Below are 20,734 nucleotides of genomic sequence, written 5' to 3'. Positions count from 1 at the left end.
TTTATGTTTGAGTTCTCAGCTTCTGTCAGACTCCTTCAGAAAATGTACTGTTATCATCATAGACTATTTCAGAGGTGACTAATTTTTATTCTCATTATAAATAGCATATCCATGTTTACTCACATTTCCTATCTGGAAAGTATATGCAAACGCGAGATAAAGGATGAAGTAGGCTGACTAGCAAGTTAAATAGTAGGAAGAGGAGGGAGGCATGGATGAGGAATAAGCATTGAACTCATAGCTAATTTAAAACCTAATCCCTGTCTCTCTGATGGTGCATTGGGGGCAAGTTGACTTTCCTTCTTTGCCTTAGCTCAACTCCAGTAGGAACTGCTAAGTTATAAAACTCATTTTGCTGAGGCACTGAACAAACATACCTATAACTAAATAGATTTCTGTTACAATCTAAGACTGGAGTTCAACCTAGAGGTTTTGATCTGGTGATCCGCAGGCCAGAACTAGTTGATATGGGTGTTTTGTTGAGCTGTACTATACGGATCCCCACAGGGTTTTGTTTTGTTTTTAGTGTGCTTATAGTTGATCATGACTATTGAACCCTGAAGGACTTCATATGAAAATCTGGATTTGAGTCTTTGCTTTGAAAATTGGGTTATCAGGCAGCTCTGGGTTCCTATTTTCTTAGGGGAGTAACAAGTGGTAGGCTCTCAGGAGTGATTTACCTCCATATGAAAGCCACATACTCTACAGTTCACAAGAGCCCCTGCCACTTCCTGTTATGTCACTAAAAATACTCATAAAATGTATTTTTATGTTGAATTAGTGGTTTTCCCTTATCTGATTTGCTTTAGTTGTGTTTCCTGCATGGCCCCTATAATCCTTTGAGTGAACCACAATTTGTTAATTGTGATTTTTTTTTTTTTTTAATATAGTGACTATGATATACTCATCTATGGTTCTGGGTGTCTTGCAGAGTCTGTCAGTCAGGATATGCTCAGTGTGGATTGAATGAGTGCACTGATGAATTATCATTGTGTATTTACCTCAGTGTTACCTCTAATCTAGGGATAGAGAAATTAATCTAGAGATTTTAAAGTATATATCACCCACTCTTGATTTTTGGGTTATTTAGATTTGGAGTGTGATGAAAATTAGTCATCATAGGGTTTTAGGAAATCAAATTTAAGAGGTAAGACTAGTTTGAAACTAAATTTAGAAGATATTTCTTAAATTCTCTTGAACTTTGTTTTTTCAGCTTTAATGCACGAAAATCAGACCTTTACATAGTTCTGTGAATTTATTTGTCTTGACTCTATCTATGTCAGTAAGTTATTCAAAATAAAATCACATAGTAAGATTGGTAAGTAATTGAAATATTCTCCAATTCTGGTGTTTTTGTTTTTAGACAAATGTATAAATTTTTCACTGTAGAATTTTTCCACGTATCCAACAAATATCTAACAAGTGCCAGATTAAAGAAACAGACAACAGCAACAAAACTTTAAATAAAAAAGCAATCATATAGGATGATGTAAAACATCATAATAGCTACAGATTTTTGGAAATAATGTGTAAAATTTAGCTAGTACACAATGGATATAAAATACGAATGTAGTTACTTTTTATAAGTTAAAGATATTTTTCAATTAGATAAATTTTACATGGTAGTTTTGGGAAGACAAGGTAAATCCAACAAAATGATCATCGTAAAAGTGATAAAGCACATTAAGCTATTAGGAGGATGTTACTAATGACTGAAAATTAAACATAAAACATTAGAATGTAGTAAAAAAATAGAAACTGAGATATTACTGGAAAAATTTAAATATTTAAATTCTGTTGTAGGTTTCAAGATGAAATATGATTTATTCCTAAAGTATTTAAATATATGGACATAGCAATCTTTACTTTTTTTTTTCATTTCTTTATTTGTTTAACATTTCTTCAGCACCCAGAATGTGCTAGCTACTATCCATAAGTGTTGGAAAATCAGACCTAGTGCAAATTCTTCATTATCTCCTGAAGGAGATTGGAAAAGTAGATCAACACATCACAGTTTTAGAAGACCGATATGAGAATTATGCTCAAGGTATTAACAAAAGTCAAAGGGATCACAGTTCACTACGTGAAAGTAAGGGAAGAATCCGAGATCATTTCACAGAAGATCATGTGTGTGCTCAGACTCCCAGATACATATGCCGTGGGAGTTAAGCCAGAGAGAAAAGCAGATAGGACTGAAGTTGGAAAGAGGAAATATATGTTTGGAGGTGTGGTAAGGATTCATGTGGGTCTAAAGCAGAGTGTGAACTGAGAAAGTGGTAAGGGATGAGTCTAGACCCTTGGGAAAAGAAAGTGGTAAGGGATGAGTCTAGAAATTGCAGGGCAATTTCTTAAAAGTTTTCTTGGACTGAATATTTGGAGACACTCTCTTTACACAAAGGGAGGACATCCGTGTATCGTAGGCAGGGAGTGACATAATGTTAGTGCTCTGGAAATGTTACTGCGATGATATGTGAAGCGTAGGTGGTTTGAACTGCTAATGGGAGATCAACTAGAAGTGGGGGGATGAGATAATTTCAGTAGTTTAGAAGTGAGAGCTACAGAAGAATGCTGTTGGGGGTAAGAGTGAATCAACATTCAGGAGGCAGAATTGTGTCTGGGGGTCAAAATAATATTGTCGCTAAGTGAAGGATAGTTTCCATTTTCCCAGCACTGCATTGTCAATCAGATGGATTGGATTTAGGTGCTATTCACTGCATTTGAATTTGGAGATACATGGGAGTGGGAAGAGTTTTGTTGTGTGGATGGGGATTAAGATAATGACTTAGGGACAAGATGAACTGAGATGTCTGAAAAATATTCAACTGGGGATGTCATTTAGGAAGTTGTAAGTGTGAATTTGAAACTCAAGCTGTTAGTCAACAGAAGGGAAAGATGTGCCTCCTCAAATGGCTCCAGGATGGAATTCTAGGAAACGCTAGTATTTGAAAGCATGCAGAAAGGAATACACAGTGACAAAGCAAGCATTGTTTGAAGGTTACTACTTGAACCTGGTAACAACCTGGTGGGTAGGTACAGACATTATCCATAGTGTAAAACGGAGCTGGCTAAGACACAAAGAGACCAGGTAACTTTTTCAACACAGAGAAATAGAACCTAGAAATTTCCAATAAATAAATAAATAAATAAATAAATAAATAAATAAATAAATAAATAAAATAATAGATATTGGTGTTTGGGATTTGTCATGTGACAAATCAACATACTCGAAAAAACTTTTAATTGAGTTCTTAGACAGTATTTAGTATGTGATTCTTAAGTTACATTCTAACCTGAAGACTTTACCTTTCTACATTTAGAAATGCCTTTAAATATTATGCTCAGGTAATCCATATATTACCGGTATGCAACCCAACACTATTTTTTTCTCTTTCTAGAAAAAAGGAACTATTACATAAACTTTTCTAATCTAATCAAATCTTTACCTGAGTAATAAGTATTTGTTCTGAATTTATGTTATTTCAGTGCCATGTAGTTGCTTAGACTGAAAAGCCATTCAATTTGATAAAAGCTTTCTATTCTTTGTACATTATTGAATATTGTATTAATTAATCTTGCAGCATAGTATAGAAATTGGAAAAGGATTTTGTTATGTGCTTTCAGGTCATAGAATGAAAAATGCTCTTTGAAAAGCAAGCTATTATCTCTTTTCCATTACACTTAAACCATTTATCTAAAGTTTATAGAATCCATAATTAAATAGAAATTGGAAATCTTTGGCACAGATGGGCTAAGTAACCTCACAAATTACAGAGAAAACACACTGACTTCAGGCTGTCATTATTCTCAGATGCTAATTTCACAGTACCAAAATGATTTGTTCAAATAATTATTTTCTATCTTTATATTAAACATTTTGCCAATGAGTTCCTTTGGTGCCAGTAGAATTAATTATTTATCTCTGAAAATGTTCAGATATTATATAATATTCTAGGTCTGCGGTTGATGGGTTACTTACTAGTCAGGGAGCTAAGCATGGAGGCAAGGAGGAACCAGTAAACCTATTATATTTAGAACTTTTAAAATATCTTTTATAGTACCCACTAAAATTGGTATTTTATTTTATTTTAAGTTTATTTATTTATTTTTGAGAGAAAGAGCGAGAGAGCATGAAGGGCAGAGGGAGAGAGACCCCCAAGCAGGTCCTGTACCATCAGCACAGTGCCAAATGTAGGGCTTGAACTCAAGAACCATGAGATCGTGACCTGAGCCAAAATCAAGAGTCAGATGCTTAACCCACTGAGCCACCCAGGTGCCCCTAAAATGGCTATTTTAAAATAAGTTAAAATGAATTAGGATAAAAGTGATTTTTCTCTGTGGGGTATTTCTGGATATAGAAATTGGTACAGATGATTTTTTTTCTTGGCCTTTACATAAATACCTCACGAAACTATAGCCTGCCCTTTCCCCACAAATTCAATTTTGAAATAAAAAAATCTTAAATGACTTAAGGTGCTAGTTAATCCACTTAGTAAATGCAGGAACCTGTTTTATATAACGCATCAGCAGCCATCTAGGTTCTTATTGAATACTTTCAGTGACAAATTACTTTTTAAGGTAGAACACTAATCATGGCATATATACATTTTTGAGGCCATATATCTTAGTGCTATTGATTGATTGATTGATTGATTTAAAACTTTTTTTTCAGTTTATTTATTTTGAGAGAGAGAGAAAGAGCACATGTGTGCAAGTGGGGAAGGGGTAGAGAGAATGGGAGAGAGAATCCCAAGCAAGCTCTGCACTGTCAGCACAGAGCCTGATGTGGGGCTTGAACCCATGGTCTGTGAGATCATGACCTGAGCCAAAACCAAGAGTCGATCATTTAACTGACTGACCCACCCAGTGTCCCTTACCTCCTTTTAAATAATTAAATCTCCTTGATTTCTCTCCCTTCCCTCTCTCTCTCAATAAGATAAAAAAAAAAGCAACATGTAGTAAAAGTACAGCAATTCTATATTACAAGAAAAAACACTGAAATTAGGTAGATGTTAGCATTTTATTATATGTTCTTTGGATATGAGTAACACACATAAAAATTTTCTATCTATACTTATATAAAAATTATCTATAAAATGTGTCTCTATGTGTGTATGTGTGTAATGTGTGTTCTAGTTTTTTTTTAATCTATAGACCCATATAATCTGTTTTATAAATTTTGAATTTTATTGTAATATGGTCAGATAACATCATTTGCATGATGTTTGTTGCTGTTTATTGGTATTTGCCTTATCTTGATGGATTATAAAGGACCCATTCTGCTTTTAAAGAATATTAATTTTCTGGTTATTGAATATAGGTGCATATTATATAACCACCAGATCACATTTGTTCAATTTTTCTAATTCTTTGGTCAGCTTGAGCAGTCAATAACTGAGAAGTTAGTTGCCATTCCCACCCCGTGAGTGTGGATTTTCTCAGTGTTTTAAAGTTTTGCTGTACATGTTTTGCATCTCTCTTATTAGCTGCATGGAAACTAAAAATTGTTATTTCTTTACAGCAAGATTTTTCTTGTGTTAGAATATATAATGTCCAACTTTATATACAATGAGATTGTTTTTAAAATCTGTACTGCTGTAGCTTCACTGACATTTGTTTGATATTTGCTTGGTGTTTGTGTGTGTGTGTGTGTGTGTGTGTGTGTGTGTGTATTTATCCTTTTACCTTTATGCCTTTTTATTTTGAGTGTATATCTTATCTTTATAAATGACCCCCCCCAATAATGTGTATTTTAAGATACATATATTTTCTTACCTCTTTTTTTCCACTACTAATAATAAAAGGTTATCTTACCCTTGTGTATTTTGTAACTAATGCATAGTAATTTCATTCTATAAATGTGATTTCCCAAGGCAATCCCGTATTCTGAAAAATTTGTTTCTTTTATTCACAGCTAAAAAATTGCTAATATCCATTTTTCAATATTTATCCCATTATGTTCATGTTCCTATAAATTTAATTTTTAATTTGTTTTTTTAGTGTTTATTTATTTTTGAGAGACAGAGAGAGACAGCATGAGCGGGAGAGGGCAGAGAGAGAGAGAGGGAGACCCAGAATATGAAGCAGGCTCCAGGCTCTGAGCTGTCAGTCCAGAGCCCAACGCGGGGCTTGAACTCACAGACTGCGAGATCATGACCTGAGCCAAAGTCAGATGCTCAACCAACTGAGCCACCCAGGCGCCCCTAAATTTAATTTTTATATCAAATATTATGCACATTTTACAGCTTCCTTTTCTTTCCCCCTTGTTTTTGCTCTAAAAAGTCTGTGCAAATTTTTGCTGAAATATCGATTCCTCAGTGATGGTTACCTATTTAGAATTGCAATTCTACAATCCCTTCTACATTAACAAAATAGCCTAGAACTGGAGTACCAATTTACACAGCTTTCAGCAGTATATTCACTTGTCTCCCTAACTCATTGCCAACACTATGTATTACCCTACTTTATAATTTTCAGTGATTTTTCACTGATATTTATTTTATAATGTTTACTTTTTCCTTTCAAGAACTTCTTGTTCATATTCCTTGACTATTTTTCACTTCCCCAATTCTTAAGTTCCTAAGGAAGAGACACCTATCTCATTTGAATTAACATAACTATTTCAACAAGTATTTGTTGAAGCCCTACTGTTTGATAGACAGTGGTCAAAGATCTTTAGATACATTTGCAAATAAATCATACACAACAATTCCCTGGCTTTGTGAAGTTTACAATCCAGGGTAGTAGACAGATAATAAAGAAATTGATTGATAACTATGGAAAATATAACATGTTAGAAAGTGGCAAGTGGGAAGGAAAAAATAAAAAGCAGATGAGCATAAGGGGGTTGTGAGGGCCAAGGAATGAAGGAGAGGGCAGTTTTCAATGGACGATCGTTAATGAGTAGCTGAGGGTTGAAGGAAGACTTAAAAAGACTTTGTGTGATAAAAACAAGTGGGGAAGAAAAGGAGGGTGCTGGAAAAGATATATGCAAATGACATATCAGACAAAGGGCTAGTATCCAAAATCTGTAAAGAACTCACCAAACTCCACACCCAAAAAAACAAAGGATCCAGTGAAGAAATGGGCAGAAAACATGAATAGGCACTTCTCTAAAGAAGACATCCAGATGGCCAACAGGCACATGAAAAGATGCTCAACGTCACTCCTCATCAAGGAAATACAAATCAAAACCACACTCAGATACCACCTCACACCAGTCAGAGTGGCTAAAATGAACAAATCAGGGGACTGTAGATGCTGGAGAGGATGTGGAGAAATGGAACCCTCTTGCACTGTTGGTGGGAATGCAAACTGGTGCAGCCGCTCTGGAAAACAGTGTGGAGGTTCCTCAAAATATTAAAAATAGATCTACCCTATGACCAGCAATAGCACTGCTAGGAATTACCCAAGGGCTACAGGAGTGCTGATGCATAGGGGCACTTGTACCCCAATGTTTATAGCAGCACTTTCAACAATAGCACTTTCCAATTATGGAAAGAGCCTAAATGTCCATCTACTGATGATGGATAAAGAATTTGTGGTTCACATACACAATGGAATACTACTTGGCAGTGAGAAAGAATGAAATATGGCCTTTTGTAGCAATGTGGATGGAACTGGAGAGTGTTATGCTAAGTGAAATAAGTCATAGAGAGAAAGACAGATACCATATGTTTTCACTCTTAGGTGGATCCTGAGAAACTTAATAGAAGAAGACCATGGGGGAGGGGAAGGAAAAAAAAAAGAGAGGGAGGGAGCCAAAGCATAAGAGACTCTTAAAAACTGAGAATAAACTGAGGGTTGATGGGGGGGGAAGGGGAGGGTGGGTGATGGGCATTGAGGAGGGCACCTGTTGGGATGAGCACTAGGTGTTGTATGGAAACCAATTTGACAACAAATTACATATAAAAAAAAAAGGAGGGTGCTTATGGTTTTACAAATATTATGGGACTATTCATAACTCTGCTAGATACATCCATCTATAAAATGCGATTCACCCAATTTCTCCTTCTCCACACTCTGAAATTCAACTATACGGTACTGTTCTTAGGAGTACCTAATTGAAATGAAAAGGATGAGCCTATTCTGGAAGCTGAATAAAAATAATGCGTTCTATGTTTCAATTATATCTTATTATGTTTCCAGGGTCCAATGAGGAAATTAATTATTGTTTTGCCTTGTAGCATAATTCATGAAGCAGCGCTTGCAGGAAAAGGAACTGTAAATATTTTAACTTGTTGCTACTCTACTTTTTGACCTAATATATCAGTAATTCTCAAATCCATAAAAATAAATCTTTTTCAAAAAATTTGGAAAGTAAGCCTTAAAAATGTCTCTTCACCAGGTTAGGTGACACATCTTCAATTGCTGCTATTTTTGCTGCTACTTTTAGCTTTATGATTATATTTAAAAGACATAAATCTACGGGGCGCCTGAGTGGCTCAGTCGGTTGGGTGTCCGACTTCGGCTCAGGTCATGATCTCACAGTCCGTGAGTTTGAGTCCCGCGTCGGGGTCTGTGCTGACAGCTCAGAGCCTGGAGCCCTTTTCACATTCTGTGTCTCCCTCTCTCTCTGCCCCTCCCCTGTTCATGCTCTGTCTCTCTCTGTCTCAAAAATAAATAAACGTTAATAAAAACAATTTAAATGAAAAAAAGACATAAATCTAGTTTTAAGTAGTATATTCTATAGGTTTAAGGTTTTAAATTTCTGTCCATGTGAGTAACTCATTAATACATCTTAAACTTTGCAGTCCAGTATAAATCTGATCTCATTTATAATTCAGTAGACAAAATTATTTCTAAAGCTGTAGCTCTTTGCCATCCAACATTCCTGTTTGATATTGGTATCCTCATCATCTGCATTTTCTACAGTTAAGATCAAGTATTATGCTTCTTTGTTCATTTGTTTTATTTTTTAGGTTCCACATGGAAGTGAAACTGTACGGTATTTGTCTTTCTCTCTGACTCATTTTGCCACGAAAACAGACCTTAGGAAATATGTATGTTCATAATGTTTTCAACGACAGTTGTACTGAAAACTTGGGGTAATAAACGGGACCTGGGCACAGGGTCCTCATGGTAGAATGCTGTGGGGACGTGTCTCCAGGAGTCATACCATTCAGAATCCCAGTCTCTTTGAACTCAGTCCAGTGACTTATTTTGGTGAATTGCACAGCAGCCCACCCTATGATGAGGCTGTACCTGAGGCTTGATAAGCATGTGTTCATTGGAATGCAGCTTTGAGGCTACCAGCGGAGGCCAGAATGCAAGTTAACATGGGGAGAAGGGCCCAGACATAAGCTGGCACCACGTGGCAGGCATATGTATGAGGCTTTGTTCCACCTGTCCCTATCTACTCCCCACACTGAGCAGAAGCCACATATGGGGACCCCGCCAGCACACTGGATCATGAGAAATACAAATGGTTGTTTTCTGAGCCAGGAAGTTTGGGGAGGCTTGAAACTTAGTAATAGATGTCTGATTCAGTCCTCAACATTGTTTTTCAATCTGAGAGTGAAGGAAAATCTTCAGCACAGACTTGATATATTTTTTTTAATCAGACACACCTGCTAATGCATTCAGTTATGAAACACATAGTGTGAATTAGTCACGAAGGTTTTCTATGTATGCTGGAGAATATCTTTTCACACTGACATACATAGATATTCCTTCAGATAATTGGAATTACTTCTTTTCCATGGCAGGAATATTTTGGGTTCCGATTATTTCTCTTTGTTCAGTCATACATCTCAGAATCTTCTTACCTAAAACTCTACTGACATACCTTAGGGCCATGGTTTTTGGACTTTTAAAATTCACACAATATTAAAACTAGAGGGAAAATAATGTGTCTGAAGTTAAGTGTGTCAAATTTTAATTTGTCACCTAAAGCCATAGAAAGAAAAGACAAAGGCGGGGGTAGGTGCGGGAAGCCTACTAAATGCTATTCCTGCTATTTTAAGAAGGTATGGATATTGTGAACATCAAAAATACAGGAAGGATGTACTCTAAAAATAAAGTAGTATTCTTTTATTAAAAATATTCTGTATGAGGGGCACCTGGTGACTCAGTTGGTAAGCGTCTGTCTTCAGCTCAGGTCGTGATCTTGCAGTTCGTGATTTCAAGCCCCACATCATGCTCTGTGCTGACAGTTTGGAGCCTGGAGTCTGTTTCGGATTCTGTGTCTTCCTCTCTCTCTGCCCCTTCCCCACTCATACTCTGTCTCTCTCTCTTTCTCAAAAATAAATAAACATTAAAATTTTAAAAAATATTCTGTATGAAACACTAATTTGATACATTTGTTTTGCCTGTTAGATTTCAAGGCTCCTTTATTTTTTTAATATTTATTCAAGGCTGCTTTATTTTTTAACAGTTTTTTAATTTAAATGCAAGTTAGTTAACATATTGTAATAATGATTTCAAGAATAGAATTTAGTGATTCATCGCATACATATAACACCTGGTGCTCATCCCATTAAGTGTCCTCCTTACTGCCCATCACCCATTTAGCCCATCCCCTGCCAGCAGCCCTCAGTTTGTTCTCTATATTTAAGAGTCTCGTATGTTTTGTCTCCCTATTTTTATCTTATTTTTCCTTCCCTTCCCCTATGTTCATCTGTTTTGTTTCTTAAATTCCACATATGAGTGAAATCATATGAAACTTGTTTTTCTCTGTTTTCGCTTAGCGTAATACACTCTAGTTCCATCCATGTTGTTGCAAATGACAAGGTTTCATTCTTTTTGATCACCGAATAATATTTCATTGTATGTTTATACCACATCTTCTTTATCCATTCATCCATCAATGGACATTTGGGCCCCCTCCCTAGTCTGGCTATTGTCAGTAGTGCTGCTATAAACATTGGGGTGAATGTGCCCCTTTGAATCATCATTTTTGGACCCTTTGGATAAATACCCAGTAGCACAATTGCTGGGTCGTAGGGTAGTTCTATTTTTAATTTTTTGAGGAACCTCCATACTGTTTTCCAGAGTGATTGCACCAGTTTGCATTCCCACCAGCAGTTCAGAAGGGTTCCTCTTTCTCCGCATCTTTGCCAACATCTGTTGTTGCCTGCATTGTTCATGTTAGCCATTATGACAGGTGTGAGGTGGTATCTCATTATGGTTTTGATTTGTATTTCCCTGATGATGAGTGATGTTGAGCATCTTTTCATGTGTGTGTTAGCCGTATGGATGTCTTCTTTGGAAAAGTGTCTATTTATGTCTTCTCCCCATTTCTTCCCTGGATTATTTATTTTTTGATATTGAATTTGGTAAGTCCTTTATAGATTTTGTATACTAACCTTTTATCTCTTATGTCTTTTGCAAATATCTTCTCTCATTTTGTGGGATGCCTTTGAGTTTTGCTGATTGTTTCCTTTGCTGTACAGAAGCTTCTTATCTTGATGAGGTCCCAAAAGTTCATTTTGGAGCCAGTGTTTTAAAATAAACCTGCCTCTCTCTCTCTCTCTCTCATTCTCATTTCTCACTCTTTCTCTCACATACATACATATATACATACATACATATGACACACACACATCCTGTTGGTTCTCATTGTTTCTTTAGAGAACTCTAATACAGGGTTCTGGACTGAGAAGATGATCATTTGAGCAATTCACTCAAACTAATTAGCTCATATGCAAAAAGGAATTACTGATCTGGGCTGACTTACTATGGGATTATGTCCTGATAAAGCCATTGTAAGTTGGAAATATCCTAAGTTAAAAATACGTTTAATATGCCTGACGTACTGAACATCATAGCTCGGCATAGCCTACCTTAAATGTGCTCAAAACACATGAGCCTACAGTTTGGCAAATCATCTAACACAAAGCCTATTTTATAGTAATGTGTTGAATTTATTGAACATTGTACTTAAAGTGAAAAAGAGAATGAGTGTATGGGTGTAGAGTCATTGCGAGCGCATCGGTTGTTGACCTCACGGTTACACAGCTGACTCAGAGTTGCAGCTCCCTGTGAGTGCCCAGAATCAGGAGAGGATTGTACTGCATTGCACTAGCTTGAGGAAAGATCAAAATTCAAAATACATTGTCTACTGAATGTGTATCAGTTTCACACCACTGTTGTCAAAAAGGCATAAGTCAAACCACTGTAAGTCTGGGACTGTCTGTATTTGTGATTATTGAATAACTTAATGCATGTGAAGTATTTATGCTAAGCGTAATTATAGTAAGTATGCACTACACGTCAGCTAATTTTTATTGTTATTTTCCCCCTGCTACTTTAAGAAGCCAATCTGTTTTCTCTGTCTTGACTTGTAGAGCGATCAGGCACATGTTTTATGCTTAATCTGTGTGATTCTATCCAACTTGAGTTTATTGTCTTTTATTCCCTTCCTTTCCCCATTCACTATTTCATTTTTGTGTCTTGTCCTGTGATAATTGTTTACTTTTTATCACATTGTGATTTACCTATGGAGCTTCCCTTTTAGATATAATAGATGTACAAATACTTACATAAATCCAAGCCTCTGCATGTATTTACAATCTAAGTGACAAACTAGAATGAGTTTAAACTGGTTCTTCATTTGCTAACTACAGTTTCCTTCCAGGTCTCTTGACCAATTTCACCAGAAATCGGGGGAAATCTCAAGTGATGGATATGAGGGCAAGGCATCTGGCTGATTTATAAGTGTGATCTTTATTAATTCGTCTGTGCTTTATATGCTTGTACCATGAAAAAAAAATTTTTTTACACAATTCTACTTACAGTAATTATAGAAACTTTTTGGGGTTGGGAAAGAAGAATTTCTTTTTATAATAGTAGTTAGTACTCCTATTTCATAGTACTACTACTATGAAAGTACAACTTTTAATAGTTGTAGTTATTGTTAGTGATTGTTTAGTATGGGTTTTAGTCAGATTTGTTGTTAAAAGAATCATTAAAAACTTGAAGAATGTCAGTCATAAAAAGAAAGACAAAAGGATATATTTTTCCAGATTTTTTTTTCTGAACATGACAGAGTGTGATGGATGTAATTAACTTTGTACAAAGTGAGAAAATGGTGCAATATTAGTGGGTGAGCCACCAACTAATGGCTTTGTATTCAGTCTGGAGTGAATCCAACAGAACCTGACCTTGTACTCTTCTGAGGTAGCTTATAATCTCTTTTCCGAAGAGATGGTTGCTATCCTGTTTACCTCCACCATGGTCAGATCAGCTGGCTTATTTCCCGAGTTAGGCTTGAGTGTTCCTAATGAAATGAATCTTTTTATTGAAGCCTCAGGTGTAATTATCCATTGAAGTGCAGTGATGACCCAAATACGTTTGGTCTATGATTCCAATGTGTATTCTCAAGTCTAGTCTTTCCTGTCTAAATCCTTTTATTTAGAATTCATTCTAGTTTCTTTCTCAGACATAAATGAAAAAAAGTCTTGGGCTATTCTTTAACAATTAGTTTGAAAGCTTAAAACTTAGAAAATTTTCACAGAGGCTTTAGAATCTTTAGGTCCGCTTGATTCCCATTTGCTTCACATTTGCTCTGCTCCTCCACGAACCTATTGAGCTATGTGCGTGTATGTAGAAATTGTGTGTATGTCCATGTTTCTTGCATCCATGTGGCTGAGAGTTTTCTACTTAAAGAGAAAATCATTATGGAATGGCATCACTCTAGTGTGCTTTGGGAGCACTAGCTGACACAACAGTGCTTTGAAGGATAGGTCAAACTTGGCTAAGTGAGAAAGGAAAGGAAAGGCCTCTGGACAAATAAATCATCCGAAAAACATTAAGCCATAAGTAAGAAGTGTATTCAGTAAATCTTCTACTTCTGAATGCGTCTGGTGGGGCTTACGAATGGGCTGTTTCATTCACAAGGAAGAGTTACTGTAGGGGTATGCCAGGCCCAGATTTGCATTTTATGAAGATTGTTTGGACAGCAGTATGTAGCTAACAAGATTGTTGCTTAAACCTCAGGGATTTGGATGGAATAGGCTAGTGCTCACACAGTGGCGCAAGATTGATGGGTTCAGGACTTCAGTATCAACTAAGTAGCTTTGGGTTCTGAGAAAGCCCTAATTTGTAGGCTTCCAGACTCCAGAGAAAAATCTCTTTAATTTTTTAAGCAGCATTTTCTACTTACAAAAATAACATTAGTGTTAATTGTAGAAAATTTAGAAAATGCACTAGAGCACAGGAAATAAAATTGAAATATTTTAAACCCTACCACTCATAACTAGCTACTATCGATATTTTGGTAAATATTTTTTAGTGTGTGTGTATATATACATATATGTATATATATATATATATATACATATATGTATATATATATATATATATATATATATATATGATTTAATATATATGATTTAGTATTATATATATACATGATTTTCAACAAAACCTGGCCATAATAATACCACTTTTCATTATTGTTTTTTTAACATAGTATGCATGGTTTTCATGACATTATGTATTTTCTTCTAAAGTAATATTTAGTACTTATTATGTTTTAGTGTATACATATATGATTTAATATATATGATTTAGTATTATATGTATGTATAAATATATACATATATGTGTATATACATACATATATATATGATTTTCAACAAAACCTGGCCATAATACTAGTTTTCATTATTGTTTTTTTAACGTAGTATGCATGGTTTTCATGACATTATGTATTTTCCTCTAAAGTAATATTTAGTACTTATTATAAAAGTGATAAAATGCTTATCATAAAAAGTAGAATTTACTCTTAAGCAAAAAAAGGATGATTAGGATGATTCATGATCTCTCCCCCTAAAGATAATGATAAATTATTTCGCTTTTTATCTTTTATATTGGATTCTTCCAGTTGACGTTTGAACATACTGAGAATTTTTATATGTTGAACAAAATAATAACAAACACAGTGTTATTCTAAGTGCTGGTTCTAAGTGCTATGTATATGTCTTTTTTTTTTTTTTTTCCCACATGGTGCGATGAAATAATTATTGTCACCAATTTCAAGATGAAGGAGATGAGGCACAGAAAGATTAAGTAACTTATCTAAGACCAAGAGCTAGTAAGTCACAGAGCTAGTGTCCAAACCCAGGCCATCTGTTGCCAGATTTTGTGGCCTTGAAAAATGTGTTATATTGCTTCTCTCTTGACATTATATTCACTTCATGCAATTGATTTATATCTGCGTAGTCTTTCACAACCAAACTTCTCTGAAAACTTATTTACATTTTATGGTTGCATTTCCTCATATCCCAATCACACTATTACACACTTCAATCCATAACTTTCTTATACGAATTTACCAAAACTATTAGTTCCTGCTAACATCTGTAATGAATTTCAGTACAGTGGACACCCAATTTATTTCCACTATCACGCCATCCAGGGCAAAGGACTGCTCCCCCTTCGCTCTCTGTTGTTGGTTTCTATGGGACAGTAATTTTTCCTATGTCCCATCCATGCCTTTACTCACTCCTTCTGTCTCCAGTGTTGGACATTTGACCTCAATCAAGCTTCCAAATGTTACAGAGCTTCAGGGCTTGGCTATAGCTCTTCATGGCTTCTCTCACTCTACATACTTTCCCTTGGAGTCCATGAATTTCCACAACTTGAAATATCATATATTCACTGTAATTCCCAAATGTAGATCTCTGTACTGTTTCTTTTCTGAGCTTCAGATCCATACATCCAGTTACTTCAGCCTCATCACTTGATATCTTAAAGACTGCCTTTAAAATATAGGATATCCAAATATCTTTTTCTGCCTGTTTTTGGTATCTTAGTAGATGGCACAGTGCTCCACTCAGAAATTTGAGCCAGTAATTCGAAGTAATCTTTACACTTCCTTTCTCGCTGCCCACATTCCCTCAAAAATTAAGTTATATCAGTTACACTTTCTAACTTTCATAGATCACTTTTCTTACCTCTTCTTCTGCTTCCAAAACCTAACCCTTTGTTTCTCATCTGGACTGTTGCACTGAGGTCGCTCATCCTTTTTTGCCTTTCCCTAATTCATGTCCCACACAGGGTGATATTTTTAAACAAGATATTTGATCAAGTCACTCTCTGACTCAACACTCTTTGTTGGCCTCTTAACTGCTCTTGATACTATGTTTAAAAACCTTTATACATTTGATAGGGTCCTGTGCTCTGGGGCCTCATCCTGCCATACATTATCACTTCCATCCACAAATCCTATTTCCCAGTGTAACTACCTTATTCTGTTCATTATCTAGTTTTTAACTCATACATCACTTCCTTAGGGAAGACTTATCCTTATTCTGAGTTGTGTACCCCTTTTCAAAACACAGAGACTTCTTGCTAACACTATTCACAATATTAATTAATTATAAATTTTGTCAAAATTTCTGTACCATCTATCTCCCTTGCTACACTGTAAGCCTCCTTTTATTTTTTATGTTTATTTATTTGCTTTGAGACAGAGAGAGAGAGAGAGAGAGAGAATATGCACATGTGCACGTGCATGTGGAAGAGGCAGAGAGAGACGGAGAGAAAGAATCCTAAGGAAGTTCCTCATTCAATGCAGAGCCTGAAATGGGGCTCCATCCCAAAAACCGTGAGATCATGAACTGAGCCAAAATCAAGAGTCGGTGCTTCACTGACTGAGCCACCCAGGCATCTCCAATGTAAGCCTTCTGAAGGTGGAAACTGTTTACTGTCTGATTACTTAGCACATATTAATTACATACATTAATCACATAGTGACTAAATAATGATACTTAAAAATTTTTTTCTGTACTTTGAGACTGTGTTTATGTTTTACATTGAATCTAAGATTATTGTTTCAATTATGTCATGCTGTAAGACAGAATGTCCTCTTATTTAAAAATTTCAGCACTTAATCTTTTTCTGTAATTTGAATGATTTCTTTTCAGTGTCAGCTTCCCAAGTTAGTAAGGTAGTACTACATCAACCAACTAGCTTTGCTAAGTCTTAATTATTATTTTCTTTTTAATATTTTTGTCATCGCAACAAGATGTTAGTTTTTAAAATCTCATTTTACTGCTAAGTGAATTATTTTCACCCTTTTTCTGATGAAAAAAGAGACAGAGTGGTAAAACACTCCAAATGAAACTATGATCTCTGTCAAACCCCAAATTCAAATTCAGAGGTTTATAAAAGACTGCAGTCATTCCTCATTCTTGATCTACTCTGTATTGTGAAATGAAACAAAGAAGTTCATCTTATAGCCTCAGCTTGGTAACTGGGTAGTAGACTCAGCAGTAAATTATTCTGTAATTAAGAATATCTTTATGGTAGACAATGGTAGATCTGTCACTTATTTATTTATTTATTTATTTTACATTCTACGGAAATGCATTGCTTTTATTATTTCTCTTTATGTAGGTTTTTTATTTCAACTTGAAAGTTTTGTATTTTTTTTTCCAGATTTTTATTTAAAGTCTATTTGGTTAACACACAGTGCAGCATTGGTGTCAGGAGTAGAATTCTTTATTTCATGACTTATATACAACACACAGTGCTCATGATAACAAGTGCGCTCCTGAACTAGGGAAGATAGCGGCATAGGAGGATGCTGGGCTCACCTCGTCCTGCTGATCACTTAAATTCCACCCACACCTGCCTAAATAACCAAGAAAACCACCAGAAGACTAGCAGAACAGACTCTCCGGAGCCAAGCGTAGACAAGAGGCCCACGGAAGAGGGTAGGAAGGGCAGAGAGGGGGTGCATGCTACACGGACTGGTGGAAGGGAGCTGGGGCGGTGGAGGGGCAGCCCACCCAGCAAGGCAGAGCCCCAGAGTCTGGCTTGCAAAAGCAGAGGGGCTGGACAGAGTGTGTTCTGACAGCCAGCGGGACTTAACATCTAGAATGTTATAAGTCATCAGCTCTTCTCAGAGAGCAGAAGGGCGAGAGGACACTGGGAGGGAGAGTTGTTGAGCCCCAGGAGACAGATCTCAGCGTGGCGCTGAACAAAGGCGCTGGCCAGCACCATCTCTCTTCCATCCCCAGTCGAACCCAAAGGGAACCAGTTCCCATCACTGAACTTGCTTGCACCACGCAAACACCCAACGCTGTACTTCTATGGATCTATCCCTCCAACTGGTCTGCCTCCCTCCCAGTCGTTGTAGGGCCCCTCCTGCAGGGGACCACTGACAGCAAAGTGAGCTGCCCTTCCCACCCCTGTGCACCTTGCGGATCCACCCTGGCTAATACGCCAGATCCCACTGAAGCAGCACCACAACCCTGGCAGTGTGCAAGTAGCCCTGACAGGGGCCACACCACTCCACAGTGAGTCCTGCCCCCTGGGAGAGGGGAAGAGAAGGTACACACCAGTCTGATAGTGGCCCCAGCGGTGGGCTTGGGACAGATATTGGGTCTGACTGCGGCCCGCCCACCAACACAAGTTACTTCAGACAGCACAGGGGAAGTGCCCTGCACTTCCGCGCCATCCAAGGACTATCCAAAATGACAAAATGGAAGAATTCTCAAAAGAAACTCCAGGAAGTAGCGACAGCAAAAAAATTGATCAAAAACGATTTAAGCAATATAACGGAAGAAGAATTTAGAGTAATAGTCATAAAATTAATCACTGTATAGAGAACAGCAGAGAACCTATTGCTACAGAGATCAAGGGACTAAGAAACAGTCATGAGGAGCTAAAAAAATGCTACAAATGAGGTGCAAAATAAAATGGAGGCGACCAGAGTTCAGACTGAAAAGTCAGAAGAGAGAATAGGTTAATTAGAAGATAAAATTATGGAAAAGGAGGAAGCTGAGAAAAAGAGAGATTAAAAAAAAATCCAGGATTATGAGGGGAGAATTAGAGAACTAAGTGATGTAATGAAACGGAACATTATCCGTATAATAGGAATTCCAGAAGAGGAAGACAGAGAGAAAGGGGCTGAAGGTGTACTTGAACAAATCATGGCAGAGAACTTCCCTGATCTGGGGAAGGAAAAAGGGATTGCAATCCAAGACGCACAGAGAACTCCCTTCAGACATAAATGAATCGATCTTCTGCATGACATATCATAGTTACTGGCAAAATACAAGGATAAAGAGAAAATTCTGAAAGCAGCTAGGGATAAACATGCCCTAACTTATTAAGGGAGGCTGATAACTAGTGGCAGACATATCTAGTGAAACTTGGCAGGCCAGAAAGGAATGGCAGGAAATCTTCAATGTGATGAACAGAAAAAATATGCAGCCGAGAATCCTTTATCCAGCAAGTCTGTCATTCAGAAAAGAAGGAGAGATAAAGGTTTTCCCAAACAAAAACTGAAAGAGTTCATCACCACTAAACCAGCCCTACAAGAGATCCTACTGGAGATTCTGTGAGTGAAATGTTGCAAGGACCACAAAGTACCAGAGACATCACTACAAGCATGAAACCTACACACATCACAATGACTCTAAACCCATATCTTTAGATAATAACACTGAATGTAAATGGACTAAATGCTCCAACCAAAAGACATAGGGTATCAGAATCTATAAAAAAAACAAGACTCATCTATTTGCTGTCTATTAGAGACTCATTTTATTTTATTTTTTTTTTCAACATTTTTTTATTTATTTTTGGGACAGAGAGAGACAGAGCATGAACAGGGGAGGGGCAGAGAGAGAGGGAGACACAGAATCGGAAACAGGCTCCAGGCTCCGAGCCATCAGCCCAGAGCCTGACGCGGGGCTCGAACTCACGGACCGCGAGATCGTGACCTGGCTGAAGTCGGCCGCTCAACCGACTGCGCCACCCAGGCGCCCCTAGAGACTCATTTTAGACCTGAGGACACCTTCAGATTGAAAGTGAAAGGATGGAGAACCATCTACCATGCTACTGGAAGTCAAAAGAAAGCTGGAGTAGCCCTACTTGTATCAGACAAACTAGACTTTAAATTAAAGGCTGTAACAAGAGATGAAGAAGGACATTATATAATAATCACAGGGTCTATCCATCAGCAAGAGCTAACAATTATAAATGTCTATATGCCGAATACGGGAGCCCCCAAATATAAAACAATCACAAACATAAGCAACCTTATTGATAAGAATGTGGTAATTGCAGGGGACTTTAATACTCCACTTACAACAATGGATAGATCATCTAGACACAGGATGAATAAAGAAACAAGGGCCCTGAATGATACATTGGATCAGATGGACTTGACATATATTTAGAACTCTGCATCCCAAAGCAAAAGAATATACTTTCTTCTCGAGTGCACATGGAACATTCTCCAAGATAGATCACACACTGGGTCACAAAACAGCCCTTCATAAGTATAGAAGAATTGAAATCATACCATGCATACTTTCAGACCACAATGCTATGAAGCTTGAAATCAACCACAGGAAAAAGTCTGGAAAACCTCCAAAAGCATGGAGGTTAAAGAACACCCTACTAAAGAATGAATGGGTCAACCAGGCAATTAGAGAAGAAATTTAAAAATATATTGAAACAAATGAAAGTGAAAATACAACAATCCAAATGCTTTGGGATGCAGCGAAGGCAGTCCTGAGAGTAAAATACATTGCAATCCAGGCCTATCTCAAGAAACAAGAAAAATCCCAAATACAAAATCTAAAGGAAATAGAAGCAGAACAGCAAAGACACCCTAGACCCAGCAGAAGAAGAGAAACAATAAAGCTCAGAGCAGAAATAAATAATATAGAATCTAAAAAACTGTAGAGAAGATAAATGAAGCTAAGGGTTGGTTTTTTGAAAACAAAACAAAACAAAAAAATTGATAAACCTCTAGCCAGGCTTCTCAAAAAGA

The 20,734-nt window shown here is 36.8% G+C and overlaps 1 protein-coding gene across 6 annotated transcripts in view; it reads left to right on the top strand.

Annotated features, from left to right (window-relative positions):
• The window catches only part of PCLO (piccolo presynaptic cytomatrix protein), a 439,623-nt gene that overhangs the window by 157,428 nt on the left and 261,461 nt on the right, over window positions 1–20,734 (top strand). The gene's annotated exons all lie outside the window — the stretch shown is intronic.

The sequence above is a fragment of the Panthera onca genome, chromosome A2 (genome assembly GCF_046562875.1).
Source record: "Panthera onca isolate mPanOnc1 chromosome A2, mPanOnc1 haplotype 2, whole genome shotgun sequence".
Lineage (NCBI taxonomy): Eukaryota > Metazoa > Chordata > Mammalia > Carnivora > Felidae > Panthera > Panthera onca.
This window is presented reverse-complemented; position numbering and strand designations above follow the sequence as displayed.